The sequence below is a fragment of the Sus scrofa genome, chromosome 12, assembly GCF_054392235.1.
Source record: "Sus scrofa isolate SSC_HxYL_T2T_F1_AM1 chromosome 12, Sscrofa_HxYL_maternal_Yorkshire_Landrace_v2.0, whole genome shotgun sequence".
NCBI classification, from domain to species: domain Eukaryota; kingdom Metazoa; phylum Chordata; class Mammalia; order Artiodactyla; family Suidae; genus Sus; species Sus scrofa.
In genome coordinates, this window is record NC_139394.1 from 51,330,397 (window position 1) to 51,351,077 (window position 20,681).

The 20,681-nt window shown below is 48.6% G+C and overlaps 1 protein-coding gene and 1 long non-coding RNA gene across 2 annotated transcripts in view; one reads left to right on the forward strand and one right to left on the reverse strand.

Moving 5' to 3' along the window:
• The window catches only part of NXN (nucleoredoxin), a 167,468-nt gene that overhangs the window by 109,697 nt on the left and 37,090 nt on the right, over window positions 1-20,681 (forward strand). The gene's annotated exons all lie outside the window — the stretch shown is intronic.
• Window positions 11,186-13,227, reverse strand: LOC102157703 (uncharacterized). Its single transcript, XR_297679.4, has 2 exons — window positions 13,125-13,227; window positions 11,186-12,863 (listed from the first exon to the last, which is right to left on the reverse strand). It is a non-coding gene; the product is annotated as an uncharacterized LOC102157703 (long non-coding RNA).

Here is a 20,681-nt window from a genome sequence, read left to right on the forward strand (position 1 = left end):
AAGAAAGAAAAAAGAACCAACAATGTGAAGAATCATGGTTTCGATTCCCTGACAAGGAAATGGATGAAAACTTATTCTCTCCACTCCCAGTCTTTTATTTTGGGAAATTTCAAACCTAGGGCAAAGTTAAAGAATAGTAAAATGGGAGTTCCTGTGGCGGCTCAGTGGGTTAGGAACCCGACTAGCATCCATGAGGATGTGAGTTCGATCCCTGGACTCACACCTTGGGTTAAGGATCCCATGGAGTTCCCGTCGTGGCGCAGTGGTTAACGAATCCGACTAGGAACCATGAGGTTTCGGGTTCGATCCCTGCCCTTGCTCAGTGGGTTAACGATCCGGCGTTGCCGTGAGCTGTGGTATAGGTTGCAGACGCGGCTCGGATCCTGAGTTGTTGTGGCTCTGGCGTAGGCCGGTGGCTACAGCTCCGATTCAACCCCTAGCCTGGGAACCTCCATATGCCGCGGGAGCGGCCCAAGAAATAGCAACAATAACAACAACAACAACAAAAAAAAGACCAAAAAAAAAAAAAAAAAGGATCCCAGGTTGCTGCAAGCTGCAGTGGAGGTTGCAGATGTGGCCCGGATCTGGTGTTGCCGTCTGTGGCTGTGGAATAAGCCGGCAGCTACACCTCTGATTCGACCCCTAGCCCAGGATCTTCCACATGCCGCAGGTGTGGCCCTAAACCAAAAAATAGTACAATGAAGGCCCACCATCTATCCCTCAGCTAAAATCACCAGTTGTAAACGTTTTGCTGCTTAAATTCCTTATGCGATGCTGCTGCCAGACTAGGGAGCTAATTTTTAAGAACCTCTGACACACATCTATACGTGTGTATGTATAGTGGGTATACCTTTTTTTCCTTAACTACTTGAAAGTAGGGTGTACGCATCATCTTTTACCCCTAACCATTTCAGTGTGTATCTCCTAAGAATGAGGGTGTTCTCTTCATAACAACATCATTTTCCCACCCAAGAAAATGTAATTGAAGGGTGTAGTCCGTTGCTGGTAGTCCGTTTTCGAGTCTGAATTTGTCTGTTAATCTCATGATTAGATTCGAGTCAAACACTTTTGTCAGGAACACTATAAAGATACCCTTTGCATCCTCTGATGTATATGTTCTCTTGTATTTTATCAGGAGGCATGGTTTTGTCCCATTATTGGTGCCTTAGTCTGTTTGAGCTGCTGTAACAAAAATACCATGGAAAGAGCGGCTTTAGTAACATTTATTTCTCACAGTTCTGGAGACTGACAAATCCTCAGTCGCAGCACCAGCAGATTGGGTGTCTGGTGAGGGTTCCCTCCATGGCTCAAAGGTGTCTATCTTCTCGCTGTGTCTTCCTGTGGCCAGAAGAGGCAAGGGAGCTCTCCTGCGTCTTTTATAAGGGCACGAACCCAGTTCATGAGGGCCCCACCCTCATGGCCTAATTGCCTCTCAAAGGCCCCACCTCCTAATGTCATTAGGTGTGGGGGTTAGGATTTCAGCATATGAGTCTGGGGGACACAAACATGAAGTCCGAAACAGTTGGTGATGCTGAATTTAAACACTTTGGTTAAGATCATAGCCGCCAGATCTCCCTCTTGTCACGGCAGTTGTCACGGCAGTTCCTTGCCTTTGTAACTAGCAAGGAACCAGCGGTGTGATAGTTTAGGACCATAGGGTCACATATTCTGTTTCAAATAACTTGTCGTCCTGTGGCTTCAGCATCCATCGAAGATCGATGATCGTTGCCTAAATGTGTTTTTCCATTGATCCTTGCAGAATGCTGATCTTTAAATTCCGTTACGTTGATTGGCTTGTATCCTTTTATAAAGAAGAGAGAGGCCTTTGTGCCCTCCTCCTTTTTGGGGGGGGGGCATTTCAGACTCAGGGTTTTTTTTTTTTTTGTAAAAATGCCATAGTTCATTAACTGCATTACTTTTGGGGGGAGTTCTTTTTGTTTGCCTTTTTACAGTGGCACCTGCAGCATATGGAAGTTCCCAGGTCAGGGATCGAATCAGAGCTGCAGCTGCCGGCCTACACCACAGTCACGGCAACACCTGAGTTGAGCTGCCTCTGTGACCTCTGCTGCAGCTTGAGGCAACATGGGATCCTTAACCACCTGAACGAGGCCAGGGGTCGAACCTGCATCCTCACAGGTTCTTAACCCACTGAGCCACAGTGGGGACTCCTTCCTTACTCTTTTTAGTGTTCAAATTATCCCAAGCTCAGTAAATGAGAACCTTTACAAGGTGGCCCTTGGGTCCTTTTAACCCGCCCCTGACATTCTCTGAGTGATTTCTTCACTTTTTTGACACAATCAGGTGCCTCAAGCTCAGCTTGTGCTTTCCTGGACTCAATCTTGGAATCAGCTGTTTCTCCAAGAAACCTATTTCCTTTTAGTGGAGAAGTGGTATTTAAAACCAAAATCTGGGTGTAAACTCTACTTATTGCTAGGGACGTCACTGCTTCCAGGTGAAAGAACTAAGAAATTTAAATGTTTTCCTTAAAAATCTCGAGTTCAGGAGTTCCCGTCGTGGCTCAGTGGTTCATGAATCCGACTAGGAACCATGGGGTTGCGGGTTTGATCCCTGGCCTTGCTCAGTGGGTTGAGGATCTGGCGTGGCCATGAGCTGTGGTGTAGGTTGCAGACGTGGCTCAGATCCCGTGTTGCTGTGGCTGTGGTGTAGGCTGGCGGCTATAGCTCCGATTGGACCCCTAGCCTGGGAACCTCCATGTGCCGCGGGAGCAGCCCTAGAAATGGCAAAAAGACAAAAAAAAAAAAAAAAAAAATCTCAAGTTCGTAGCAATATGTTTTATTTAGAACCAGCATCACAGGGTTCGTCCTTACTGTGCCCATTGCGTGTTTAAGTCCCTCATGTCACAGAGTGAGACCCTCGCTTACAGAGTGACAGCACTGATATCATGGCCAACAATAAACCTATTAAGTAAAGTTGAAGATTTTTTTTTTCTTTTCAAGTTCGTCTCCATTTATTAAGTGACCTAAGCTGCTGATGTACATTTGACCACATCCAAAGAAGGGGGAGAGCAGCCAGAAAACTGTATCCAAAAGTCACTCGATTGAGTTGCCTTTTTTTTGCGCAGATGCTATTATCATAACAGGCTCATATGGTTCTGTTCATATTCAGCTTCAGGATATGCTTTTTCCCCTCATACATTTTATTTGATTTTATCGTTTTAATATGTAAAATATTTCATGGTGCAAAAAGCCAAAACTGTATAAAACCATATCCTAAGAAAAGTCTCACTTCTACTGCCAGAAGTAATCATTTTCTCCACCCACCCACCCACCCACCCACCCCCTCCCCTTTTTTTTTTGGCTGCCTCATGGCATATGGAGTTCTCAGGCCAGGGATCAGATCTGAGCTGCAGTTGCAACCTGCAAGGGCAGCTGGGACAATGCTGGATCCTTCAACCCATCGTGCTGGGCTGGGGATGGAACCTGCGTCCTGGCACTGCGGAGATGCTGCCGATCCATTGTGCCACAGCAGGATCTCCAGAAACATTTTCATGCCTTTCTTTTCTTTCTTTCTTTCTTTTTTTTTTTTTTTTTGAATTTTTAGAATGATAGTTGATTTACATAGTTCTGTCCATTTCTACTGTATTCGTTTCTGATTTATCTGTTCTGTTTTATTGTGAAAGTCACCAACACCTGCCTGTATCAGGACCTGTTCTTTATACACACACGGAACAGTCCTCATTGCTGGTTCTCAGGGTCAGCCGTAACCAGAGGAAACGAATTAGAAACAGCAAAGTGCCTTCTCTGTCCTACTCGCTCTGTGAATCTGCCCAGCTTTGTCTGCTGCTTAAGCATCCGTGCAAAAGCAACGCTCTCTGCGGGAGGAGCATGAACGGGTGACCGCGAGGGCTGGAGGCGCAGGCCTTTCCGGTAGAATGAAGACGTCTGAGCTTGGTTCTGACGGTCTGTCGAATCGCCTCTGATGGAAATGGAATGGACTCTGGGATCCCTGGAGCAGATCTGGGATCCGTGAAACAGATTTTGACGAAGCAGATCCGTTGCTTCTCTGGCGGGCCTTTTAGTGCAGCTGTTGTTTTTTGTGCTTGAGTAATCTGGGTTTCCCTTTCCTTTTCATACAGTTTTATTTGGTTTTAATCCCTCCTGCCGGAGAGTTGCTGGGAACACATTTTTTTTCTTTAGCGTAAACATCGGGGGGAAGTTAACTTTTCACATTTGTTGCTGTTGTTCTTTACTTGACATTAAGGAGCTTTTATAAGCAATTAAAACTAGAAGAAAACCCAAACCAAAAATTCTCCTAAACTCCAAATGACCTCGGTAGGAATCTGTTCCAGGATTTCTCGTCTCAACTCCTCGGTAAGTTTAGGGAGTGAGTCTTTGTCCCCCTTCCAAATGACAACTTTGAACTGTTGGTCAATGTGCATAAACACTTCGAACAGCTTCCATTAAATATGGTTTTGGGGTCAGACGGAGAAGAGTTAATCTTGAAACTCTAGCTGGACAGGAAACTGGATCCGAAAGTATTTCCTGGAATGACTTGGTCCTTTTCTCTCTCTCTCTCTCTCTCTCTTTTTTTTTAAGGGCTGCATCCACAGCATATGGAGGTTCCCAGGCCAGGCCACAGCCACAGCCACAGCCACACAGGATCTGAGCCCCATCTGCGACCTACACCACAGCTCATGGCAGCAAAGGATCCTTACCACTGAGTGAGGCCAGGGATCGAATCCACGTCCTCATGGATTCTAGTTGGGTTTGTCACTGCTGCACCACGACGGGAACTCCGACTTGGTCCTTTTCTCGAATGGCGTATGTTCTTGGTAAAGAAACTCTCTGAGGGGAGTTCCCGTCGTGGCACAGTGGTTAACGAATCCGACTAGGAACCATAAGGTTTCGGGTTCAATCCCTGCCCTTGCTCAGTGGGTTAAGGATCCGGCGTTGCCGTGAGCCATGGTGTAGGTCGCAGACGCAGCTTGGATCCTGCGTTGCTGTGGCTCTGGTGTAGGCTGGTGGCTACAGCTCTGATTTGACCCCTAGCCTGGGAACCTCCATATGCCCCAGGAGGGGCCCAAGAAATGGCAAAAAGACACACACACACACACACACACACAAAGAAGAAACTCTCTGAGACAGTGGGGATGGGTGGCCTTTGAACCAGATCCTTCCCGTAGTGAATCATTTTGTCAGTTCTTCCTTGGATGATGAAGCCCCTTCTGATCGTGTCAGGGTGCTCAGAGTAGCGTTAAGTAAACTCTGAAAATTGACCACTGCCTGCTCATGGCTACAGATGGGAGAGAAAGGGAAGCGTCAGCTATTCACTGATATGTTCCAAATCTCAGTCATTCTGGTACCACCTTTGTGGTTGTGTCGTGTTAGAATGCCAGTTGTATAACCATTTCCATAGTATTTTTCTTTAAATATACTGACTTTAAAACCTCAGATCGATATCCTTATTAAAAAGTAAGATGAGCAGGTGCTGGAAAAATGTCGATCACTTATTGACATCAAACCAAGAATTTTCCCCCTAAAGTAACTGGAAATACCAGAAGAAAATTTGAAAAAAGAATAACATTTTGGTTCAGTAGTATCTACCGGTGAATTGTTTGCGCCACCTAAAAAGATCTCCGTTCGCTATAGATAAGGAATTCCGTGTAGAGAAACATTGCCTGATGCCATGTTTTGACTGCCCCGGCTATATTTGGGAAGGTAGTAACCAATGATACAGAAAACTTCGATGCATAACTTTTTAATTTTTTAATTTTTTTTTTTTTTGCCTTTTGTCTTTTTAGGGCCACTCCTGCAGCATATGGAGGTTCCCAGGCTAGGGGTCAAATCAGAGCTGTAGCCACCAGCCTACACCAGAGCCACAGCAACTCGGGATCCGAGCTGTGTCTGCGACCTACACCACGGCTCACGGCAACGCTGGATCCTTAACCCACTGAGCAAGGCCAGGGATCGAACCCGCAACCTCATGGTTCCTAGTCAGATTTGTTTCCACTGCGCCACAACAGGAACTGCACAACTTTTTTTTTAATATTAGTTTTATTAGAGTATAGTTGACTTAGAAAGTTGTGTTAGTTTCGGGTGCACAGCAAAAGAAATCAGTTACACATATTCATACATCCATTCCTTTTCAGGTGCTTTTCTCATACAGGTTATTACACAGTATGGAGTGGGTTGCCCTGCGTTATACAGTTGGCCCTTGTTACGTGTCTATTTTATATTCAGTTGTGTGTCTATGTCAGTCTCAGCCCCTAGTTTATCCCTCCCCCCCCCTTCCCCTTTGGTAACCATAAGTTTGGTTTCAACATCTTTGAGTCTGTTTCTGTTTTGTAAGTTCTTTTGTATCATTTTTTTTATTAGATTACACGTGCTGGTGATCTCATATGATAGTTTTCTTTCTCTTTCTGGCTGATTTCACTTAGTATTATAATTTCTAGGTCCATCTGTGTGCTATGAATGGCCTTATTTCATTCTTTTTTATGGCTAATACTCCATTGCATATATGTACCACATCTTCTTTATCCAAGTCCTCTGTTGATGGACATTTAGGTTATTACTTCCATGTCCTGGCTATTGTAAATAGTATGCACAGCTTTTTAAAATGTCCTTTAGAACTAGGGGTTTCATAGCCGTTTGGCAGAGGTCTTTAAAAAACCCTTATTTCAGACCAAAGCACTGAGGTTTCCTCTATACACAGAATACATGCATACATATTGTAATCTATGTTCCAAAAAAGATTTAAGTTGACTTATAAGGAAACATAAACTGTGGCAGCATAAAATAAAGGGGAAGCAAAATAAGATAAACGTAGAAATAAGAAAATAAAAAATGGGGACCTGTATACCTGCTACATGGGACCATAAAATTTTTCATGAGCTTCCTGCTAGCCACTAAGAAAAGGGAAATCATGTCTGTTCCACCATCCCCACAATTAAGATAAAATAAAGCCAACTGCTTTATTTGAGCAGGAGTTCCTGTCAGGATCAGCAGAAACAAATCTGACCAGCATCCATGAGGACACAGGTTCGATCCCTGGCCTCGCTCAGTGGGTTAAGGATCCAGCATTGTTGTGAACGTGGTATAGCTTGCAGACCCAGCTCTGATCCTGCGTTTTGACCCCTAGCCTGGCAACCTCCATATTGCAGTGGGTACAGCCCTAAAAAGACAAAAAAGAAAAGAAAAACATAAGCCTTTTTTCCAGGAACTTCAGAGAGGAATTTGTGTGGTCTGCTGAGGGATGCCCTCGATATCTTATCATAGACTCTGATAGCCAAAGAAATAGAGAAGGTAGAGCCTTCCACCGAACAGAAGTGTAATCCAGCTGCTTCTGAGAGCAGTCAGCATGCAGTTCAGCTCCCTGCTGCTCTGCCGGGAAGCAGACCCAGGCTTGGGAGCATCTGCAGATGCCTTCTTCAAGCATTCCTGCCTTTCTCTCATTCCGGAGAGGAGCGTTGAGTTTGATACCGTACTTCCCAGATATGCCTGGGCCGTGAGTGAGCTGGGGGTAGGTTTGTGCTCTCTTGAGGAAGCCAAGGAGCCTGGAATAAGAAGGTGCTGGAAAGATGAGTGGTGGGGCCAGAAGCCCTCTCCGAAGCTCGCATGAATCTGCCCGAGTACAGCTGGCCCGGGAGGGACTGGGTTCTCATATCCACTCCCTGGGGGGTTTTGAGACGGACCAAAGTTTGAAATGTGTAAAACCATCCAGTCACCTTGGCCGAGAAGAAAAACCCTCAACAGATCTCTCTCTGATGACCCAGCTTTGATCCTGGTTCCTGCTGAACTCTCTGTGATGGAAACTGAAGGAAGCAGCCTGTCACATGGGACTGTTACTTAATTTATAAATCAACCCAAAGCTGGAAAATGTCTTCCAAAAATAACAACTTTAGCTTTAGAACAGTTCTGGCAACAGTTGATTGGCGTAGGTATGTGTCCATTGGCAATGATGAACTTGCATTATAGGCGGTAAAAGAAGGCCTCCGGTTTTTGTTCTAGAAATGGCGTGTACCCGGGTCATCCAAGAGTGGGATCAGGAGTTCCTGTCGTGGCTCAGCGGTTAACGAATCTGACTAGGATCCATGAGGATGCGGGTTTGATCCTCGGCCTCACTCAGTGGGTTAAGGATCCGGCGTTGCCATGAGCAGTGGGGTAGGCCAAAGATGTGGCTCGGATCTGGCGTTGTTGTGGCTGTGGCATAGGCCGGCAGCTGTAGCTCCGATCGGACCCCTAGCCTGAGAACCTCCATATGCCACGAGTGCGGCCCTAAAAAGCAAAAAAAAAAAAAAAAAAAAAAAAGTGGTGTCACTTATTAGGTCATTGGAAATAAGAGAATGGAAAGCTATTCGCAACTGCTGAAACTGCTCCCCCAGGAAAGTTCTCATCGTGACCCTTGAACTGTTACAGCAGCCAGAGTGGAGTTCACGCCCTTGGCCTGTAACTTTTTTCCTGTCTGAAAAGGTGCAGGTCCCTCACAGCCCCAGATAATCTGACGTTTCTGGTGGATTTCTTCACAGGAAAGTCTAACGAGGGCGTGAGGTTGCCTACCGCTCATATCAAAGAAACCCTGCCTTATTAAGCAGGTAACTAATCACTGCTGTCTGTCGCCTCTTGTGCCAGGGCTGGGCTCAGTCTCACTTTACTATGAAAGCTCCGTCTGGGCCTCTAGACTGATTAGCTGGGGTTCACCTCCTTCCAGGTGAACGTGGCCATCCAGGTGCAGAGCAAGCTCACCATGGAAATTGGAGTTTCTAGTGAAACACAAGTGCTTGGCGAGCTGAGTGGGGCCATACTTTACGACCTGGTGGGGGGAGTTCCCATCGTGGCTCAGTGGGAACGAACCCCACTGGTATCCATGCGGATGTGGGTTCGATCCCTGGTTTTGCTCAGTGGGTTAAGGATCTGTTGTTGCTGTGAGATGTGGTGTAGGATACAGATGCGGCTTGGATCCTGCGCTGCTGGGGCTGTGGTGTAGGCTGGCAGCTGCAGTTCTGATTCAACCCCTAGCCCAGGAACTTCCATATGCCCTGGGTATGGCCCTAAAAAAAAAAAGAAAGAAAAAATCCGCAGGATCCTGGCCTAGAGCATGCCCCAAAGGGACCTAAGATTCCTCTCTTACTGGAGCAGGTCCAGTCCGAATCCCAGCGGGAAGACCTCAGTGAGAAAGCTTTCCTGAGGGGTTTCATGTTTGTTTGGGGCCTACAAAGGCCCTGGCATTAGAGTGCCTGCCTGCTCGTACTTAGGGTTTTCAGCCTTTTCTTTCTTTAGCCGTCACTAAAAAGAATCTTGGCAGATGCGAGGCTGGCTTGGACCCCCTTATCTCTGCCTCCCTTCGGGGACTGCTGTTGAGTTGCCTGTCTCATGTGACCGGGATCATTTTCTGCTGGTTTTGATCGAGTTCTCTGGCACCGTGGATAGGATTTGCTGTAGCGCATACATTTCCCCTGCCAAGGTACACAGCGTCTTTAGACTTAGAGGCTTGTTTTATGATACGCCCCCCCCAACAAAAAAAAAAACCCTTAATTTATTCTGCATATCCCATGGCAGAGCTAAATGTTTGTGGGTATTTGGCTGCCAGAACTGGAGGTGGATCAGATAGGGCTGTGTCTATACTCGTTGAAGAATGGGAGAGTTGCTTTCTTCTAGGGCGTATTTTCTAGGAGAGCTGTACTAATGCAAACAGAACTTTTCAACAAAGGGGAGTTCCCATTGGGGCGCAGTGGAAACGAGTCTAATAGCCATGAGCATGCGGGTTCGATCCCTGGCCTCCCGCAGTGGGTCAGGGATCTGGCGTTGCTGTGGCTATGGTGTAGGCCAGCAGCTGTAGCTCCCATTTGACCCCTAGTCTGGGAAGCTCCATATGCTGCGGGTGCAGGCCTAAAAAGCAAAAAAAAAAAAAAAAAAAAAAAAAAAACCCAACCTTTTTCAACAGATGTATTCATAAGCAGAACATACAGGATAAATTGATTCTAGGAGAGTGGTCCATTTTTTATTAGCCTTAGGGGAGATATTTTGGGTTGGGTAGAAAGTGATACCTTTTCTCTCGGGGCATAGCTGTCCCTGGTGCTTCTTAGGACACAATGGGACCCAGGAGATTTGAGGGCTGAGTTGCTGGGGCCACTACGTTCAGCCTCTCCTCTTACTCTGCGTTAGGGTGTGCAAACATTGAAACGTTTGGAGTTCCCGCTGTGGCTCACTGGGTTAAGAACCTGGTATGGTGTCCACGAGGATGTGAGTTCGATCCCTGGCCTCGCTCAGGGGGTTAAAGACCCAGTGTTGCTGTGAGCTGTGGTGTAGGTCGCAGACGTGGCTGGGATCGGTGTGGCTGTAGCTGTGGTGTAGGCTGGCAGCTGCGGCTCTGATTTTGACCTCTAGCCTGGGAACTTCCTTATGCCACTGGTGGGGCCATAAAAAGAAAAAAAAATTTAAAAAGGAAAACATTTAAATTTTTACAACCTTGCTCAGGTGAGCAGAGAGTGATCATCTAAAATCTCTTGAACAGGAGTCCCCTGGTGGCTCGGTGGGTTAAGGATCCAGGGTTGTCTCTGCAGTGGTGCTGATGACTGCTTAGGTGTAGGTTCGATCCCTGGCCTGGGAACTTCCATAGGCTGCGGGTACAGCCAAAAAAAAAAAAAGAAGAAGAAGAAAGCATCACTGGGGAAGCTTTTTCTTCCCCTGTGCAGTGTTTGCTGGAACTCCAGGCCTCCTTCATAAGGGCCGATAAAGTTTGGCATAAGTGTAACCCTAAGTGTTTGGGGGAACCTTGCCAGCTTCCTGGTCGGGGTGAATTTTATGAGGTTCCTTGATGGAGGCGCCACGGGCCGTGGCTGAGGCAGAGAAGCTGTCCTGATGTCCCCACATGGCAGGAAAGCTGAGATCGAGCCAGCAGGGTTTCCTCCCTGGCAGAGTTTTCTGGAGACCATGGGGCCCTGGCTGGCATGCCCCCCCATCTCCCTTCTCACCACTGCCTCTGCTGGCACAGCACCTAAGGAATGTGAGGTGGCAGGGCTGTTCCTGGGATTGGAGCCGCTGGTTTTGCTCCATCATGTTTTTCCATTCTTCGTTTCAAGTCTCTGGTTAGAGCCGGAGGAAGTCTTGACGTGCACCCCGTCCTGAGCGCTCTGGAACACTCTCTCATCCCCTTCTCTATGGAGAAAGCAGACCTCCAAGCCTTCTGCCGGCAACAGGGGCTGGATCAAATTTAATAATTGTTTGAGTTTTGTTCTTTTTATTTGACACTCTATTTATGGTCAGCGGTCCTGGTTTTCTGTTTACAACCGCAATATCGAATTTCCTTTCCAAATATGTTTGAAAAAAGATTTATGCAAAGCAAAATAAGTCAATAAGAGAGTTGCGGGGCACCAACTGTAAATGCAATATGTGAACCACTGCGCTGGGGAAGTCTGGGCCATCTGAATTTTCCATCTCGTCTAATGCTTAGAACAACCGGGCGAGGCAAGGACAGCCACCTTCCCGGTTGGCAGCGGAAGTGACTTTGTCGGAGGAGTGAGCTCGCTGGCCCAGCCTGGCCCACGTCCCTCTGCTCTCTCTGCCTGGCCCCCGCGGTGACCTCGGGGGTGGGGACACGGGGAACCTCGCACCCGCTGCCTCTCAGCTTCCCTGCCGGCCTCGGCTCCTGCTTTCTGGGCATTTCCCACGCCGTCTGCAGCTGGAGCGGCCCTCGGAGGAGCCAGCAGGCCTCCCCACCTCCCCAGCTCGGTCCCGGCCTCCTTCGTTTCGGCCTGGGGAGCCCTGGATCGGCACTGGTGCAAGCAGAGAACAGAGCCTCAGGACACGGTGGCGTCCTGGGTGAATTTCCCTGCTCTTGGACACAGATGATTGTCTGGGTGGTCCGGAGCCCCGCTGGAGGCTTGTTGACATTTAACAGTTCGGTTCTGCTGAAGGTTGACAGGATTATTGCGCTCTTGAAAGTGGTCAGCGTGTCCCAGAAAGCCCGTGCGCTCTTCTGGGGAAGCCATCTGCGTGTGGTTTCTATTCAGAAGGCCTCAGCAGTTTACATTTCCGGAGGCGAGTGATTAGTGGCATATTCAAGGTCTGATTCACTGGGACCTCTCTGTCCCGGAGGAGAAAGTCAGGCCACTTGCAACCTCAGAAACTTTACGCACCCCGGCTGTTTGGGTTCGGTGGCACCAGTGGCTTCTGGAATCAGCGCACAGGAAGGTGCCCATGTCCTTGGCCTTGGAGCGTCTGCAGAGGACCGCCCCTCGCCCAGCTGTGTTTGGAGACTCAGAGTTGGAAAGGACTTGCTGTATTGCTTCCGAATGTCACACATGCTCTTATACCTTGGGAAAGCGGACATGGTTTTTTTTTTTTTTTTTCCCTGTCTTTCATTAGAGTAGCCATGCATCGTGTCTTGTGGAAGAAACCTCAGGCTTTCTTCCCTTCTGACTCATCTCAGGGCACTGTTTCCTGGAGCCACAAAGAATGCAAGATGTCCCTGAAAGGAGCGCCACCCTCTCCTTGGGAACTAAAAATGTGTGTGTGTGCATTTCAATTATAAGATTTATATTTCTATATGTATTTCAATGTACATCAATAAAAACGATAAAACATTTTAAATAAAAACAAAAGAGATTTGCAAGGATATAAAACACATGAAAAAGGCTACTTTCTTCTCGGCAAGTTTGTGACAGTGCGTGTCCCCCCCGGCCACCTTCCCTTTGACCCAAAAGTCAGAGAGGCCGGCAGATTTCTCTTCCATCCACGTGTAGTATTTTGGGTTCACATGTCAGAGTTCTATATTTAAAGGGTTGGTGGCTGGCGGAGAGCAGAGGCCCTGGCTCCCGATTTGCTCCGTCATCTTCGGTGCGTCGCCTGCTCCCGTCTCTGCGTCCCCAGCCCGGGGAAGGCTCCTGCGGTGACGAGAGAAGAGGCCTGGAGGAGAAGGAGGTTGGAAAGGGTTAAAAGCTTAACATAATTTTGCTTTTCTTCCTCAGTGTGTGAAGCAGGGAGCGCACGTACCCCCCACATCTGTCTTCGTTCGGACTTGTTTACAAAGAACAGAAATTCACCCAGCTGGCATCAGCAGCTCGGCCCCGGCTCTCAGAATACAGTTATTCACCACCCAGGGAACCAGATTCAGGAAATAAGGTTCAGCTGGGGCGCAGCGGGGTTTCAGAAACGGGTCCCGCTCACCCTCAGGGACTGTGCCGCGCCTCTCATTTGCTTCTCGACGCTCTGGTGTCCCTCTTCCTCACTGTCCTATCTCTGTTTCTTTAAGAATTGGGGGCTGTGCTAGATGTCACTTCCTTCCTTGTCCCTGCCCCAGCGAGGCCATTCCTGCCTCCATGTTATTTTTTCATTTTTTTGCCCCTCCCCCCCACCCCCCTGCGGCATCTGGAAGTTCCCAGGCCAAGGATCCAGTCCGAGCTGGAGCTGTGACCTGCACCACCGCTGTGGCGATGCCAGATCCTTCACCTACTGCACCACAGCGGGAACTCCTTTTTTTTTTTTTTTTTTTTTGGTCTTTTGTCTTTTGTTGTTGTTGCTATTTCTTGGGCCGCTCCCGCGGCATATGGAGGTTCCCAGGCTAGGGGTCCAATTGGAGCTGTAGCCACCAGCCTACGCCAGAGCCACAGCAACGCGGGATCTGAGCCGCGTCTGCAACCTACACCACAGCTCACGGCAACACCGGATCGTTAACCCACTGAGCAAGGGCGGGGACCGAACCCGCAACCTCATGGTTCCTAGTCGGATTCGTTAACCACTGTGCCACGACGGGAACTCCCTTTTTTTTTTTTTTTTTTGTATTTCATTTGACATGAGTTTTTGTCCCCACCTCCACTATCGGCTCACCGTGCCTCACCTTCTCCACATCCTTGCACACTTAGGAAATGATCACTGTGTGTCTTCTGGGATAAAAGGACGAGGCAGGTTGTCACCAGAGGCCGAGGGCGTGTGGAAGGGTGGGGGTGGGGGGCTCAAGCTGCGCAGAGGGCTGAGAGGATGGATGTGGACCCCCCCTCTAGCCTCTCTGAGGCACCCTGGTTGGGAAGCCCTGCCCTTACTGCATCAGACTTTGTTTTCAATTTCTCAAGTCCCAGGAGAGTGTAGGACTGGGCTCAGATCCAGCGTCCACACCTGCCACAGTCTCCTGTAGCCCCACGTGGGCACCCACAGAACAGACATGTTCCCAGGGTCCCCACTGTGGGGACAGGGTCCGGCAACTCGGGTGGAGCATCCCAACAGCGAGCAGGTCCGGGTACCTGTCAGCCATTCCTCCCTGGGAGGCAGGACCTTTGTCCTGCATCTCTATAGCCCATAGCATCCGGCGCACGTACTTGGTAGGGTTCTGATGCTGGGTAAATGCCTCTTGTTGAATGAGCGCCTTGGCCTGTGCATGGTGTAGGCCGGCTGTTCTGCCGAGGGTGATGCTCAACCCACCTGGATGCTCCTTAGCACCTGTATCACGTCCTCGGATGCTGCTTCAGCCCCATGTAACCAGCGCATCTTGCAGCCAGCCAGGCCCTTCACTGTGTTTTCCTCTTTCTTGTTTCTATCTGAAGTCTCAAACCGAGAGCCAGTAACCGGCAAGGCGGGCCGCCCGTGTTTTTTTCTCTGAACAAGGCATTTGGAACCAATTGTGTGGCGGCCCCTTGGAGTTAGCTGTTTGAAAGTTCAACAGCACACACTAATACTGCATTGTAAAAATGTCTTTCCGGCCAGTGTCTTAGACTTTTGTGTTTCTGTGGAAACGCCCGTCGAAATTTCCTGCTTGATTTTTTTTTTCTTAATGGTCAGACATTAACTTGGCAAATACTCTGATTTTTTTTTTTTTTTTTTAATGCTGCTCATGTTAAAGCAAGCAGCGGCCGTACCTTTCACAGATAAGAAATAACATTCAATAACTGGAAATAAATTGGTGGTAGTTGACATCCCGCTGAGAGTGACAGAGACTCTCGGCTTAATTAATAATTTCATCTCAGATCCTTCCCTTGCCTTGTTTTCTAACAGCTTTATTTAGCAGAACAAGAGATGCGAACCGATGTTTCTTTGTAAGAACAGGGGGATGTGATACTTTGTTCTGTACCGACACCCATATTTATTTCCGTACCGGGTACGTAGCTCTTTCTTACTTAATCTACATGAATCACTTGGATGCATAAATTCAAGGACATATGTTTGCAGCTCTCACACATCTGTCTTGAATTTCATCTTTTCCACCCCGTCTTCTACTTTTCCAAACAATTTACCTCCCTCTTTCTCTCTCCCTGCTGTTCTTTATTTCATTGTGCCCGGGAACCCTTTCATTTCGAGGGCTGGCGGAGGGGAACAATGCAGGCACAATGCATTTCTAGATAAAGGCGTCTCGGAGCACAGCGAGCACAGCTTCTACGTATGGGATACGATTCCCTTTGCTCAGGAGACAGCTGGTCTGGAGCACATAGCAGCGTGGCTAGACTCTGGTTTCACAGCTCTGGAGGAGCCGGGCTTGCTGGAGTGAGGCAGTGTTGTTCCCATCATGGACCAATCCAGTCCAGTTTATGGAAGGACCTTCCTGTGCCAGGCTCTGTGCAGAATGCTCCCTGATGACTTTCTGCTTTGATCTTTTTTTTTTTTTTTTTCCCCAGAGTGGGAATTTCTCACATCATTGTAAATGTTTCCTTTCCTCCTCTTGTCATTTGGCTGGGGCTCCGGGGTGGGGGGGGGGGACTTCCTGAAGCAGGAAAGTGGTCACAAGGGGTTTGACTGGGCATTCAGAAAGTTCTGCCAAGAAACAGAGCATTCTCTGCTGCCAGGGCAAGGGGGAAAAAAAAAAGAAAAAGGACCAAACAGAAAACCCTGATGAACGAACAATCAAGTAGGAAATTGAAGGGTGCACTCTGCTGAGTGCTAATGGGCTCCAGGGTGGAACAGGTATGGGTGGTGCTGAAATGATAAACATCTCTGAAATTCTCACACACCGCACTTCCTGCCCCTGATTTCATTTGGAGAGAGGACATGGAAATGCTCAGTCTGCTGACGTGTAATTTATAGCACTTGGGTTAGTGGGTGTTACGCAATCGCATTCCTGATCTCCTGGAAGCTGAGTTTTGAGCTGTTCGCCTGATTTCTTTTCTGGATAACAGCTTATTTAGTAGCTGTTGAGGAACCATTGTGAATGTGCAAGGATGAAATACAGGCTTGCTTGTTTTTCATGCTGCATCTGTAGAGTCGAAAGTGAGAAGCTACGAACCATACCCCTTTCTTGGCCTGAACATCCCATCAAATCATCACCGTCATCCTGCTCTACGGAGCACCTACTGGATGCGAGGCACCAAGGATGCAAAAGCATCGTAAGATCGAGTTCCCTGGAGGAGCTGGTCTCATGAAGGAGACACAAGATGATCTTTGGTTTGGAGCCCCGGCAGGATGAACACCATCGGATCCTGCAAGGGTGCAATTCGCTTCTGCTGTTGCCTGGGCGGATCACGTCACATCTTTAAGTCCCCTGTTCCCGTAGTTGATGAGATCGCACTCTCTTTCTCGATGGATCTTTTCACTGTGGTCCCTGCCTATAAGGGTCCTATTGTGTGAGTACGTCCATGCTGGACATGCCATTCAAGTGCTGAGTTTGAGAGTTAGTAGAAAATCAGAGCCTGGAGCTCCATGGTCGTGGTTTGTCAGCCCACCCAGAGCCGAGGCGGCTGGGGGAGCGTGCTTGTCCCACCTCAGGAACCTGCGCTAACACCGTCTCCTGGGCGAAGGTCTGTTTGCAGATGAAAAAGATTTCTTAGTATGGATTTTTTTTTTTTTTTTTTGTCTATTTGCCTTTTCTAGGGTTGCTTCCCATGGCATATGGAAGTTCCCAGACTAGGGGTCTAATCAGAGCTGTAGCTGCCGGCCTGTGACCTACACCCAGAGCCACAGCAATGCAGGATCCAAGCCTCGTCTGTGACCTACACCACAGCTCACGGCAACACTGGATCCTTAACCCACTGAGCAAGGGCGGGGATCGAACCCGCAACCTCATGGTTCCTAGTCGGATTTGTTAACCACTGCGCCACAACAGGAACTCCAATGTGGATTTTTTTTAAATTTAAAAGAAAACAAAACCTTGCTGGTTGTTGTAGGGTTTTTTGTTTGTTTGTTTTGCAAAAGTCCCTTCATCAGCTATAGCCAGTTTCCAGATTTTGATGGCCTTACATTTTGTATTGCGCTACAAGGGATGGGTTGGTTGGGGGTGTAGGGAGTGTGTGTGTGAGTGTGAATTGATGGCATCTACCATTTTCTTGCCATGGAGGGGGGAGGGTGGGCGATACCATTGCCCTGACAAGCAGCTTCCTCCAGCAGAATGCCCACATCTCCAAGACTGGTACTCTTCCTTTCCCCGATCCTTTGTGCCTAGGGTTGCTTTCTTCCCTTCTGGTTTTGTTTTAACCTCATAGGCCCTTATAGAAACCTGGGGTGCCGAAGCTCAGAATTTACCTCTCCTTAATATGAACTTAAGCAGCCTGGGTTGAACTCTGTGTGGGAACACATCTCTCAAAGGAGGTGGCAGACACAAGCCCCCAGTGTTCCAGTAAAAACACACTGCTCAGGGTGAGTGTGGGCAAACTTTCCCGATAGTGTCAGCAGAGGGATCCACGATGACACAGCCGCAGAAACCCTATCCCCCAGAAGCGACCGCCCTGCGGGCTGGGACGTGGTCTCTCTGATTCCAGACCAAGCCTGGCTCCTTGGCCTCTGTCCTCTGAAAACTCCCGGCCACATCTTCAGTTCTTCTTTCTTGATGGCATCTGCGACTGCTGGCCACCCCCTGGCTCTTCCAAACCACTCTGCCCAGTCGAGGCTTTTATACCAGATGGGCTTTAGGAAATCCCTCTGTCAGCGTGTGAACGCTGCAGTGGGGAAACAGAGCAGCCCGCCCCCCCATCTGTGGTGTCGACCAGAAAGAACTTGGCACCCACATGTCCCTTTGTGTTCCTGGCAGCGGCTCATCTCCTGGCCTATTGAGTCGTTAGGGCAGAAGGTCGTATGGCAGCGTCGTGAGCCTCTGTCATGGGTGCTGCAAGTGGGACCAGGTTCCAAGGGTTGGGGAACAGGACTTTAAGTCCGAGCTGAATGAGAGGAATGGAGGAATCTGCTTCATTTCAGCACTTTTGGAAAAGGGTGAGAGGAAAACATCTATTTGTTTATGTATTTTGGTGTTTATGTTTGTGGGTATCTTTTTTTTTTCTTTTTTTATCTTTTTGGGGCCACACCCGCAGCATATGGAAGTTCACAGGCTAGGGGCCAAATCAGAACTGTGTCTGTGACCCATACCACAGCCACAGCAACACTGGATCCTTAACCCACTGAGCGAGGCCAGGGATCGAACCTGCGTCCTCATGGATACTAGTCGGGTTTGTTACCACTGAGCCCCGATGGGAACTCCAGTGGGCATCCTTTCTTATCTCTTGAATTGGTTGGTGGTGGTGTCGATGGAGAAGCCAGTCTGAAAGTACAGTTTTCTGAAAGGAAGTCTAGTAGCGAAGTTACTTGGGGAGCGATTCCTAGGGAAGAGGGAGGGAGGGAGGCGGAGGTGGCGGCCACTGTCCCTTAGTGCGTGCCTGCCTCAACTTCCTCTCCGCTCCTTTTTTAAAATTTTATTTTATTGGTGTATAGCTGACTTATATCAGCTCCCTCTTGACTGCTGGCTGCAGACAAGCTGCAGCCTCTTTCATGGTAACCCCCCGTGGCCTTCCTCACCAGGGTTGCAAAACTGCAGCAGCCAAGCCAGGCCTCTGGGCCACGTGCAACAGCACTTTTTAAATGTTCTGTCTTCTCGTGCCCGCTGCCATGGCCACCATCAGCCCCTCTTGTCTTTGGTGGTTGCACATGGAATTAGTGGCCATTACTTAGTTGTTTTGGCACACACACACACACACACACACACACACACACCCGTCACACACACACCCGTCCCCGTTGCGAGGAAGAAGGACCCACAGGTTGAGTGCTGGTCAGGAAAGTCTCTTCATTTCCAGAAGTGGAGCTTTCGCCCGCGCCCAGAGCTGCTGCTGGGGAAGCAGAGACGCTGCCGCTGCTCTCCCTTCCTTTGTCAGAGTCCATCTGCTTGCCTTCTGGCAGGAGGTCTCTTGTAAACTAGTCTGTATTTATTTGTGTGGATTATTCTGGGACCCAGCCCTGGCAGGGACCAGTGGCCCTGTGGTGTTCTGATTGCTGTTGTCAAACACTGCTCTTTTTTTTCTTTAGGGAAAAAAAAAATTTTTTTTAAATGAAGTTGCTTTTTAAATTATTTTTACTTTTTTTTTTGGCTGCCCCATGGCATATGGCGTTCCCAGGCCAGGGATCAGATCTGAGCCGCAGTTGCAACCTACACTACAGCTGTGGCAATGCCAGATCCTTAACCCACTGTACTGGGCCAGGGATTGAACCTGCATCCCAGTGCTCCAGAAATGCCACCAATCCCCTTGAGCCAAAGAAGGAACCCCCCAATTTTTTTTTTTTTTTTTTTTTGTCTTTTGTCCTTTTTAAGGCCACACCCACGGCACGTGGAAGTTCCCAGTCCAGGGCTCCGGCCGACGCCAGAGCCACAGCAATGCCAGATCCAAGCCATGTCTGCGACCTACACCACAGCTCACAGCAATGCCGGATCCTCAGCCCACTGAGCAAGGCAGGGATCAAACCTGCAGCATCATGGTTCCTAGTTGGATTCGTTTCTGCTGCGCCAAAACAGGAACTCCTCTGAAATTTTTTTAACTGAAGTATCGGTGATTTATAATGTCATGTGAGCTTCAGGTGTATAGCAAAGTGATTCATTATACATATACATATCTATTCTCTTTCCTGTCCTTTTCCCTTTTAGGTTATTGCAAAATATTATTAAGTATAGTTCCCTGAGCTACACAGTAGGTCTTTGTTGGCTATTTTATTATTTTTAATTTTTGGCGGTGCCTGTGGCATGGGGAAGTTCCCGGGCCAGGGTTCGAACCTGTGCCATGGACGTGACCCAAGTTGCTGCAGCAACATCTCCAGATCCTTAACCGGTTAGGCCACCAGGAACTCCTGGCTGTCTGTTTTATCTGGGGTAGTGAAATGCTGCTTCTTGAGTGCCCTTGCCGTTTGATGATGCACAGGGCCCACTGCCCTAAGTGGGCTTTCATCGGAAAGATCTCATCAGCTTCTGTACTCATAGAATCCAGAGGGACACCCATTAGAAGTGTTCCCGTGTGGGTGTCTGCTGTGCGCCAGGGACGGTTCTAAGCGCATCATGTGGATTATCTATCCTCACCGTTAACCCTCGGAAGTAGGTACCACAGGACCCTTTTGCCACTGAGGACAGTGAGGCTTGGGGGGGCTCATTGCCCGAGGGGCAGAGCCAGGATTGAGACCCAGGCCGTCTGCCCCTGGAGCCTTTGCTCTCAGCTGCTGCACGTGTTTCCCTCCTGCACTGATGCAGCGAGGTTGGGGGGCCCCAGAGCACAGCGGTCCGCTTGGCGGAAGGATAAAGGACGGTGCTGGTTCCGTGCTCCACCCGATAGAAGCACAGGGTTCACCCCTTAGCTTGGGAACTGGCAGAGTCTTTTCTTTTTCTTTTTTTTAATTTTATTGGGGTATAGTTGGTTTACAGTGTTGTATTGGTTTCAGGCGTACAGCAAAGTGAATCAGTTATACATGTACATACATCCATTCTTTTTCCCATATAGGTTATTACAGAACACTGAGTGGGCCTCCCTGTGCTGTACAGTAGGTGCTGTTAGTCGTCTA